This window comes from Diadema setosum, chromosome 10 (genome assembly GCF_964275005.1).
Source record: "Diadema setosum chromosome 10, eeDiaSeto1, whole genome shotgun sequence".
In the NCBI taxonomy this organism is placed as follows: domain Eukaryota; kingdom Metazoa; phylum Echinodermata; class Echinoidea; order Diadematoida; family Diadematidae; genus Diadema; species Diadema setosum.
The window spans coordinates 39,565,421-39,577,082 of record NC_092694.1 but is presented as its reverse complement, the minus strand read 5'-3'; positions in this window follow the sequence as shown (position 1 = coordinate 39,577,082).

Below are 11,662 nucleotides of genomic sequence, written 5' to 3'. Positions count from 1 at the left end.
GTCAACTATTCCGTCTTCTTCTCGATACGGATGAGTAATTAATTTTATTAACTTTAAATGACCAGTAGATATCCCAATGTGCACCAATGTGTCTCTTCGCATCAACTGATTTGCTGCTCGCAGTGTTTAAAAACTGAATGAGGTTGGTGCATGCGACCTCGATGAACGACAACAGCTCTTTGAGGTGTGCAAAGACAATCTGCTACTTTTGGCGAATTGTGCAGGTCTTTATGGTTCTTGTCCCACAGAGCTTCTGAGTTAGGAAAAAAAAGTGCAGATGGATAGGTATGGAACGCCATGTGTTGTAAAAGTATTAGATATCAAACCACAGATTACTGTGCAAACAACATAAAAATTACTCATCAGTGATCAGACACTTTGTCAGAGGTTTCTACTCTGCATGAGCAAAGGAAAACCTCCGATCAGCAGTGTCTTGTTTTTGTTTTTTTTATCTGCATGTACATCGCGAAGCCTCTGATTAGCACATATAACTCCGTTTCGTTGCTGTTCAGAGGTGTTTCTTTGTTTGTGCAGGTTCGAATATGGGAGAGGTCCGACAAGATCAAAGGTCAAAAGGTCAATGAACTTGCCTGATGAGCACTGACTCATATCATTTTGGACAGGTGTACCCTCTTTCAGCAGATTTGAACTATAACAATCAAACTCGGTTACGCCGGTCAAATTCGAATGCTGGTGAAGTCCGACAAGGTTAAAGGTCAAATTGTCAATGAACTATAGCTAATCAGAGTCTGCACATCTAGTGTTCGTGATGTACTCTAAAAAACCCTTTTACAGCTTTGAGCTATGACCACCAAATTCATGCCACAGGTAGGCCTATACATCACGAGACAATACCGATCAATTCCAATATTAGTGAATTACGACAGGATAAAAGGTTAAAATGTCAACGACCTTCCCACTATTTAAGCACAAAATAATTAATGTGTGCTCTTAATAACTTTCAACAGCTTTGAGCTGTGACCACAAAACTCACACCGCATGCACACCACCTAAAGAAGGCTTGTGCCGAAAGGGTGGGTTGGGTGGTGGCGCGTCGCGTTAATGGGAACACCACCCTTCGTCCAAAGCCCCCCCCCCCCCCCCGGTTTTGCCGAAAGGGTGCGTTGGGAGCGTTGGATCGCGTCGCGTTGACTGGAACCCCACCCTTCGTCCAAATCCCCCCCGGTTTTGCCGAAAGGGTGCGTTGGTACTTTTTCTCTTTTTCTCATGTAACCTTATAAAGCCCAAGCTATTTTGATGTTATTTTTTGATGTTTCATCGTCACATTTGGCACATGGGTAGAGCAACTCATAGTCTACATGACCACATACTTGATTTTTTTTCATGGTGACACATAGAGGGCGCTATTTACCATAATATAAAGAAATACATAGGAAATATGCTAAAAACATGATTTTTCTGTATAATTTCTTTATCCCCAGTATGTCTTATTATAGACCAATATTTTTCATATTTGCCACAAATGATCTGCAAGTCAAAGCTCATTAGTTTTTATGGTTGAAATTTCTCAAGGTCACTACATGGGGGCGCTATTCATAACAAAATAAAGAAATACATTATGAGACCTGTGATGTATTGTTAGGGATAGGTACATGCATAGTTATCATATTTCATAGTCCAATAATATCGGAATTTTAAGTTTGCAGATTGATAATGTGATAAACAAATGATATTAGAGGTATAACTTGGGTGGAGGAATCAAAATGACACAAAATAGAATGGCAATCTTTGGAAAATACTGTTATTTTCAAATATCTCTACTATAGCTACTGTTTTATGGCATTGTCACAGAAAAACAAAGGAAATAATAGGAAAAACATTTCAGGGCGATAATTACTTCACATTTTGCTCCTTCAGCAAATTTCAGCCAACAAACGCCCATTTTATACATTATAATATGGTTAATTGGAATTGGAACAGAAAAATATGCAAAATCTGACTGACATGGTTGTCAGTTTTATTGTCGCCATGGCAACCAGCAATATCAAATATAGCTAAACTATATATCAAAATGTTGGAAATAAGATTTTTGGAAAAGTCACCAAATTTGGTTTAAACTGGATTAAGGGCGAAGGAGTGGCGAATGAAAATATGGTAGGGGGCACAATGTGCCCCCCCCCCCCTTGGGCTTTATAGGGTTAAAAGACGAGTTTTGTATTAAACAACAAATAACAATTAGACCAAACAGTAATTGGACGAAATGATGACTAGACCAACTGGTATATATTAGACCAACTGATATTAAACAGTCTATTAGACCAACTGGCTGTAGACCAAGTTGTAATAGAGTGTAAACCGATCCGGACGATAGCCTCTTTGAAATGGTTGTTTGAAGGTTAAATATAAATTCAAAACGCGTCTTTTAATATTACATGAGAAAAAGTACCAACGCACCCTTTCGGCAAAACCGGGGGGGCTTTGGACGAAGGGTAGGGTTCCAGTCAACGCGACGCGACCCAACGCTCCCAACGCACCCTTTCGGCAAAACCGGGGGGGGGGGGGGGGGGGCTTTGGACGAAGGGTGGTGTTCCCATTAACGCGACGCGCCACCACCCAACCCACCCTTTCGGCACAAGCCCCTAAAGAAAGTTCAAATATTGGATACGTCGGATAAGGACAAAGGTCAAAGGACACTGGACTTGCATTGAAAAACACTGTAATTACAATTGCCATTTGTGGGCGAGACACCGCTTGACGTTTGCCTTGTTAAAAACCTCTGAACAATTAAGGGTTTGTCTGACTTTTGAAACATATGCCTTTCCATACTATTTTTATTTGACTGGCAGGCGCACCAGCTGGGAAAATGGGTCTATAGCACATTAAAATGGGGGAAGTGGGAGACTATCCTTTCCTTTCAAGGCGGATGTAGAGATAATTATGATGGCAGGATATGGAACGTGGTGGAGACACAGATCTAGGTTCATCCTCTCGACCTTGGGCTAAGAAGGATGTTTGTCGAACATCATCGATAGAGTGTCCTTGTTCGAAAACCAAAGGCAAAAGATAACTACATTACAGGGAAACTTAATCCAGGGAAAGGTATGAATTTCCCATATTCTTCCCGTGACTGAAAAAATAAAAAATTTGATTGAGGTCACCTCTTATTTCATTGATTAAAAGTGTAAAGTCAATCTATAGACAATGATAAGCATAATTTCTATGATTTGCTTGTAGGCCTACGTGTTGCTATAGTTGCACTAAATGAATTTGTCTTTATTCCAGCCAGGCATAGTTAATAGAAACATCCCAGGCAAGTTTTAATTTTCTGCATTTAATAAGCCACAAAAGTTTCAATAGTCTTACATTAACAGTTGGTAACAATAGTTTGGGCACCCCTTCTTTCCGAATAAAGAGTTCCCATTGTCATTCTGACTTTCTCTTTAATTCATCTTAATGATTATCTTTATCAAAACAGAAGACATCTTATAAACTAAACGGGAGCTTTCTTTTTTCTTTCATTTGGCTGAGGGGGTAAGTCACTGTAGTGCTACATCACCAACGACCCCATTATCTCCTGCTTGTGAAGCAGAGTGCTCAAGACAGCTTGGTGAATGAGAGGAAAAAATTAAACAAATCTGTATAAATCAAATCTAGCTTTCACAGGGTATGTTTGATAATGATGTTAGCGATCACTGCAGCTTAATATACCGGCATTTTTCGTTATTGTTGCTGTGGTGGTGATGGTGATGGTGAAAATGGTGGTGGTGAAACGTAATCTGAACCACCTCTATTTAGGATATATATTACTTGCATATTTTGCAAACCTTTTTCTTCAAAAATTATTAAAGTATTGATAATATAGCACTTTTTTGAAAAGAGTTTTATAGCACATTGTTCAGAAATGATCAATATGATGTGTGAAGTAGAATGTCATTAATTCCTACCTACTGGCAGCTGAAGTTTCGGAGTTGGTCGTATATAAAACTTCCAGCTGACTTGGGCATGAACTAATTTATTTCAGTTCCTGTGGTATAGTATTAGAGCTTTTAAGTGTCATAGCAAAATTCATATTGATTCCACCTTGTTCCTTGCTGTCACTGACTTTACGTTCACAATATGAAGTGATTATGATTCGGCGAATCAGTTACAAAATGCGGCATTAAGAAAGGTTGACAAGTGATCTAATAAAAGTTCAGTTTTCGTCAGACCCTAATCTAGCTCAGTTTTACATGGAAGTTACATAAATATATATATTTTTAAAAAGTGGGTCACATTTCGTCACTTTTTGATTGTACTTCTACCTCATGTACTTGCTTTAATATAGAAGGGGATTTCAGTGACAGGTATGTATATAATTTATGCATGTCACAGGACGTCGTTTTACGTGTGAGGAAATCTGGTGATGTAAGAAGGAAAAAAAAAATCCCCATTTCTCCACCCCCCCCCCTTTTTTGTCTCTCCCTCTCCCTTTCCCTCATAATCTCTCATCATCTTTTCGGAGACTTCCATAACTCTTATAATTGTGCTGTACACATGGTATAGGAGCATAAGCGTAATCATAACTGTCTCGAAGAACTGATTCACACATCACAGGGCTATGACATAGTTCAATAGGTCGTCATTGCTATGACGATGTAGTTAATCGTCTTTGGGTTGATATTATTTACTGCATGTCGATTTTCAATTGTTTGGACATTTTTCTTCGCTAGGAATCCAATTTATCATGAAATTGACAACATAAAAAATATACACATCTCGATGCGATAAGTTGTTTGTAATTTTAGAAAACCTAAGCGAATCAGTTTGCTCGTGGTAAGTGTCAAAACAAAACAATTTATACACATACATACATTTTCAAAAAGAATTTGAAAAAGATCTCTTGTTCTTCTTTACTCAGTCATTGGGACGAATTTGATGTATAGTGCATTGATCACTTAATTCATTTTAATTGGAAATGCCCCATTATCATTGTATGGAACCCCTTGACATTCAGGAACTTTACTTTCTCACTCTTAATGGGATGGCTTCCTCTCATCATAATCAGGGTAGTACACTTGTTTGATGCCTTTGCTGACCAGATGAACCGTTTGAAATAGTTTTTCATCTTTACAAACTATCGTCACGTCGTCCATGAACAGAGGGTGATGCAGAGAGCTATGAATTCCCTCGTGGTCATAACCGGCCGAAACATGGTTAATATCGTATTACAAGTGGGATGAGTGATCGATATAACGAAGGGTAGATTTGTCATGAAGTCCCCTTGTAATACTCCTCGTTGTGTTCTCACTTGACTAAGATCTTTGCCTTTCGATGTGAAGGCTGCACATCATGTCTTCATAGAATTTGCCAGTATAAAGTGCGGATGTTATCTGCAACTCAGATAACCTGTACGTAAGCAATCAGTCATACGATCCACGAGTGAGGCACCATATAAGACTTCTTGTAGTCAATCAAAGCTATACAAAAATTACACCATTTTGTCAATACGTAGTTCATATCTAATTCATCTGCTCCCCCACTTCCCACCTTCTTGTTCAACAAGGAACAAATCCTTCCTTTCAATGAAGCCATAGATCTCATATATACATCAAAGATATCAGTCATTAAAGTTCCATCATGTTCAACCAAGTTGTGGGTCGATAGTCATGATAGTTGGCGGTAACTCTACCTTTGGATTTGTCCTTCATGACGAATGTGGTCATCCAGTTAGAGTGCCAGTGGGGAACCTCTCCTCTCTCCAGGGCAATCTGTGATTTTAGACTGTCGTGAAATGTTTGAGCCAGAATCCATGCACTGCTTCCAGTGGCGGATCCACAGAAAGGTTTCATCGGGGGCGCGCCCCCTCTTTTGTTAAAACAAAAGAAATAAAACGAAAAAATGAGGTGGGGCGTTCGCCCCCTTTAAAGGCGATGGCTAGTAACTGATCAGTGGAAATCAGTGGGAATGCTGGGGGAGGATTTTTCCGATCATTGTGGGATTTGGCCTTGGTGATATTTAATTCGGCATTTTACTCAGTCGTTTCTTCTGTCAATGGGGATGTATTGTTGATTCTCCACATACTTCTTCAACTTGAATTGTCTCCCTACGTCTCTTAGACACTTTGCATCTTTGTCGCGCTTAAGTGGATTCTCCCAAATCTTACACCAGACTCTCTGACTGACTCTTGATCTCGTCTTGATGTTCTAACATCCCTACTACCTGATATCTGATATCTACCTTTATATGGTTCCTCTTGAAGAGCTTGTTCTTTCTGAGTTCTGCTACACGTTGCTGATAATATATATTTCACCTTTGCAGCCTTGCAAACACTGCTTGAGCTATTCAATAACATTTTCTCTTTTTCTTTTATCTTTTCACAATTTTGGATAGTGTCCTAATACTCTTAACGTGCCTTTTTTCACTATATGTGTGTTTTTTATTATCATTACTATTGTTATCGTCGTTATTACTATTATCATTATTATCACGTTTATCTTCTGGAACCCAATTTCATGATTACGTTGAGGATGAAGAGCCTATACGTGCTTGAGTTGAACTCTGATATAAATTGATACTCTAGCCATATCAGCATTAAAAGCATAGTGTGGGTTATCAGTAACAATTGTACCAGTTATTGTTTTACCAAACATACATACACGCAGTCATATAACAGAACAATGGGTTGATAGGTAGATAGATAGATAGATAGATAGATAGATAGATAGAGCTGAATGGACATATCGAAAAATGGAGATATTTCCATCGTTTACCACCCTGGACATGTAGGTAGTCAAACACATCGTAAAACTATTTTACACCTGCACTTCTATGCCACCGTTATGGTTTCGTATAGGAAATAATATAACAGAGAATTCTAACAAACATAGTAAGACAAAATATAAACAGACAGGCTATAAAGTTCAATTAAGTATTGGATTTTCTAATTTTTGTGATAGAATTACGTACGAATTCTAAAGAGTTCGCTGGGTGGTTAATTACGTTGAAATGCATAGAATTGTAACACTGTGAAATCAAAAGCGAAGATGTGTTGATGTTTTTACTTTACGCTTTAAATGAACACAAGATGTACACAATGAAAGCACCAATACACTCTTTTCTTTCTTTTTCTTCATATATTTCATACTAATTTATTTGGTACTTCTAGGAAGCCCGTGGTACATCGCAAAGAAAGATCTATATTACCGATCCTACTCTCTTTTTTGTATTCACTCCTTTAAGAGTGAATAGTTTCACTCGATTTTTTAGAGAGTAAGATTTAACCTGACTTGCTCATCCACACGCTTGCATTCGGACTTGCTTTATCGGGTTTACTTCATTATTTAGTTTTGTGCGATTTTTCCATAAAGTTAAATACATATATTTCGCAAACAAATGCATTACAGTATCGACAGATAAAAGGTTTAAAGACACAGTATCTATTCAAACAAAAATATGCGCCATTAAATTGGTAAAAGTAACTTAATTCACCATGGAAAATATCAAAAACAAAAATTATTTTTAGTGAATAATATCTTGCTACGATCGAAAACAATCTTTATCAAGAAAATTGTATCCACTGTTACCATGCACCGTAACTAACCATAAGTAACAATATCTCATCCATGGGTACAATCACCGTCATTCTGCTGCATTTTTTTTTTTTTTTTTTGTGGGGGGGGGGGGGTGTAGGGGGTAGTTTTGTTTTTAAAGGGCAAGTCCACCTTTATATACATAAGGATTGAGAGAATACAACAATAATAGTAGAGCACATCAGTGAAAGTTTGAGGAAAATTAGACAATCCATTCAAAAGTTATGAATCTTTTAATTATCTGCGCAGTCACTGCTGGATGAGAAGACTACTACAGTGAATGATGTCACATGCTAACAGCTATATAAGGAAAATAAAAAGTGCACATTTCCTCGACTTGCTACTGACGTTTGTTAAGGGTAATATTATTCCCCCTGCCTTCTGAAAGAGAGAAGTCGAGTGTTCTTTTGTTATGCTAGAAAAATGGATATATGCTGAATCTTCTTTATTCTTTCTTTATATCGTTGTACTCATGTGACATCACAAGCTATAGTAGTCTTTTCATCCAGCCGTGACTGAGCAGAAACTTCAAAAATTCATAACTTTTTAACGGATTGTCCGATTTTGCTCAAACTCTCACTGATGTGTTCTACTAATATTGCTGCATTCACTCAACCCACATGTCTATGAAAGTGAACTTCTCCTTTAAAGCATATTCATGTCAATCGATATAACATTTTCATTTATTAGCCTTCTGAATATTATGATATGAATAAGAAAGCAAAAAGTCTTTATATAACACTAGACACGTCATTAGCTATACATTCCAGTATTATCAAGTTGTGTTCTTGTGTGCTTTCTTGGGATAAGTTTCACATAAATTCCCACAGTGACAGTGACAGTACTGCGTAGTCCTGCTTCGTTGATAATGGTTTGAGAAGTCAAGGAGACTTGTGCCTACATGCGATACCTCTTACCTGTATGGGGAAAAATAACACGTTCATTTTTTTCTTTTTCAAAACAGACCAACTTCTGTGTTCAAATCAACATATTCCCCTTTTCGTTTCTAGATTTCTGATCCCTTTCTATTCCTCTTTCTAATCATGTACTACTTTTGTAAATGAAGCAATATTCACATCTAAAAACATCTCATCGCTAGAGCCTTTATTGTCTGGTGTTCTGACGGCGTTGATAGAAGATGACACTGATGCTGCAGACCAACATGGCGGACAGAGCGACGTATACAGTCACCGAACTTACCGACATACCTGATGAACAGTGGAAGGAATTTGTAAGGACCAGTACAAAGGTATACAATCATAAATTTTTAACTTACTTCTCTTTATGACGAACCTATCTAACAGCAGCTGCTACCAAATAAAAACAAAACAAAACATAACATAACATAACATAACATAACAAGAATGAAAACTATCAAAAGCGCCTACTGCAGTTTGAAGAGAAACCGCATTCATGTCACGATGGTTACGTCGACATGATAAAGATGAATGCGTCAGTTTCTTATTTGGCGATATCCAGTAAAATTGTTCTCCACATTTCATACAAACATATACTTTATACTCCAAAACACGTAGGACTGTACACAAAAGCACATACACACTCACGCACACGCATAGTCATGGAAAACAACCACTGAAAGGTAGAAGAGATACGAGGGAGAGAGAGAGAGAGGTACAGTTTCAAGCTTATCAATAAAATCTAAATGGGATTTAGAATCTCTGCAATCTGATTGGTCAATTATCATGCATTGATTTTTACTTATTGATCCACATTGAGCCATGCATCTGGTAAAATCCGATCGCATGGCTCCAGCATAAGGTGTACTGCATGCATGATGGAAAAAATGTCGAATTTTGTGAAGGAACAAGAAGAAATGGTACTAAAGCAGGGTGTATTTTTATTTTCGGAACCATCTAAACTGCATGGCATCTTGGAATATCAGTATTATACCTTTGTTTCTCTGGACGACGAATGGTCCGTTTGACAGTATGTAACCATTAGCAGGTTTCCGGTTCGAAGACCTTTTGGCACGTGGGCCAGAACGGTCCGAAGTATGACAATTTTCCAATCGATCGTTTTGCTGGCATGCCAGGACGTTACAGTGGATGTATGTCTGTTAAATAATCCCATGACAAAATACTGTGTTCAGTGGCTCCGTGGCTGGCGCTTTATTACTCACAATAAGAATGAATAACAAATTCAGTCTTGAAAGCAAGAGAGTAATTAAGCAGAGGGGTGAAGGTTGAGGTGTGAATTTTCCTTCAATTTGTCTCCATCATCGTAGAGGGAGAAAATGTGAATAAAATTATACCTCAAAGTTAGTCTTTATAGACATAAAATCAAAATGTCATCACGGTTCCATTTATCTATTGTCATATCAGGATTTGATTTTTTTGGGGCTAAAACTTTTGCAATTTTATGTGGTAGTTGGCCGAAGAAGGAGCTTCCTATAGCAACAGTCAAGTTTAACGTTAACCTTGGATGACCCCCTCCCTCAAAAAAGAAAAAGAAAGATGAAATAAAATAAAAAAGTAAAGATTCATTGAGTTCAAATGTTCGAGGCCGGTTGAGATTCATGATGTCATAATCTATTGTCAGACAAGTAGTTCTCTGCTTACTCTGGGTCTGCAAAACCAGTTCAATTTATTTGACTACACAGATACAAAGGGGGTTCATCTTTTTCAATCAACATCTTTACAACAAATGAAGAGTTTGTTCGCAAAAACCGATAAGTCCATTTTTGAAGATTTTGAAGTAATGTCTCTGTCACGAAGTACAAAATAATACCTTTGAAATGATACATCGGTCACTACATATAAAGGTAAGAAGAAAAACTTTTCTTGTTATTCTCTTTATTTTTCTTGTCCTTTAATCGCAAATATCTCCATTTGGCAAATATGGACTTATTTGCAAACAAACTCTTCAAATAATCCCAAAAATACCAAATTTCCCTGATCTTATTCGTCCATATTCAAAACTATGGAGGTGATGTCCAATTACCACAGAACATCACACATCCACCATACAGACCCATAAATATATCGTTGCAGAGCAATTTGATGATGGAAATAAGCGCTGAAAGATTGAATGAAATTACACCTTGAATTTAGTCTTATAAACACAAAATCAAAATATCTTCACGGTTCCATTTACCTATTGTCATGCCAGGATTTCTTTGTCTTAAACTTTTGCAATTTTATGTGGTAGTATAGGCTGAAGAAGGAGTTTGTTTGCGACAGTAAAGTTTAACGTTAAACTTGGATTAATCTCCCCCGTCCACCCCCCCCCCCCCACCCCTCCAAGAAATAAAGATACATTGGAACCAAATATTGGCGGCCGGTTGAGATTCATGACGTCATAATTTATTGTCAGACATGCACATGTAGTACTCTGCTTACTCTTTTTTTACTACACAGATACAAAGGGAGTTCAATTTTTTTAACCAACATCTTGACAACAAATAATCCAAATGATACTAAATATCCCTGATCTTATTCATCCATATTGAAAACTACAGACCATCACACATCCACCATACACACCTGTAAAGTTCATCGTTGCAGAGCAATTTGATAATGAAAATAAGTGCTGAAAGATTCTCACCAACTCGGTAACGCGACTGAATTGGAAAGCCCTGACGGAAAACGCCTTCACCGTCGAGTTGTTGATATCATAGATTTCCACGTTTCTCGATACAGCCACTCTACAAGTTCATGATATAAAACGTGTTACAGTTATTAACTTCATGATAAATACATTTAATGATGAGCTGTGTTTTTATCATTATACAGAACGGTTTAATCATTGAGGTACTTTAGTAGCTTCATAGTTTAATAAACTGTTGGAAATCATCAAATTTCTTTACGGTAACCACAAATCTTGCTCAAGAGCCTTCGCTTGCAAGACCTATATTGACTTAATTTGAGAAGATATTTAAGAATGAACTGAAATATCATTATCAAAAGCTTATTGATGAACGATTGAAAATGTAGAGTTTGATTAGTTTATCTAAACATAATTAACAGATGTTTAGGAAAGATTGATCACTTTCACAATACATTTTATATGTTCCAACCAAAAGTGACTATCATGTACAGCCTCAAAGATTTTCCTAGGGTGTCCAAATTCTTGCATAACATACAAACAGTAGACTATCAGAACTAAAGACGCAG